Raw genomic sequence first — 241 nt, 5'->3', positions numbered from 1 at the left:
AGCTAGGATGGCTTGAGGGTGAGTAAATCATGGGGTAATTTTCATTTTTGGGTGAACTATCCCTTTAATGGGCCAAACGGACACGCCTATTGGCTCTTAATGGCCAAATATCATTCCATATATTGGTCTGTGACTAGACTTGTGCCGGTATTCGGTAATGCGATATATCCCGGTAATGAATATGCACGATATTGTTATCGTGGGCACTTCTAAATACCGTGAATAATTATATATTACAAAT

The 241-nt window shown here is 39.4% G+C and overlaps 1 protein-coding gene across 3 annotated transcripts in view; it reads left to right on the top strand.

Moving 5' to 3' along the window:
- bub1ba (BUB1 mitotic checkpoint serine/threonine kinase Ba) overlaps nucleotides 1-241 on the top strand; it is a 40845-nt gene that overhangs the window by 24012 nt on the left and 16592 nt on the right. The window lies entirely within an intron of this gene.

Source organism: Sinocyclocheilus anshuiensis, unplaced genomic scaffold (assembly GCF_001515605.1).
Source record: "Sinocyclocheilus anshuiensis isolate Anshui unplaced genomic scaffold, SAMN03320099.WGS_v1.1 scaffold595, whole genome shotgun sequence".
Lineage (NCBI taxonomy): Eukaryota > Metazoa > Chordata > Actinopteri > Cypriniformes > Cyprinidae > Sinocyclocheilus > Sinocyclocheilus anshuiensis.
The sequence above is the reverse complement of the archived record's forward strand: the minus strand, read 5'-3'. Positions and strand labels throughout refer to the sequence as shown.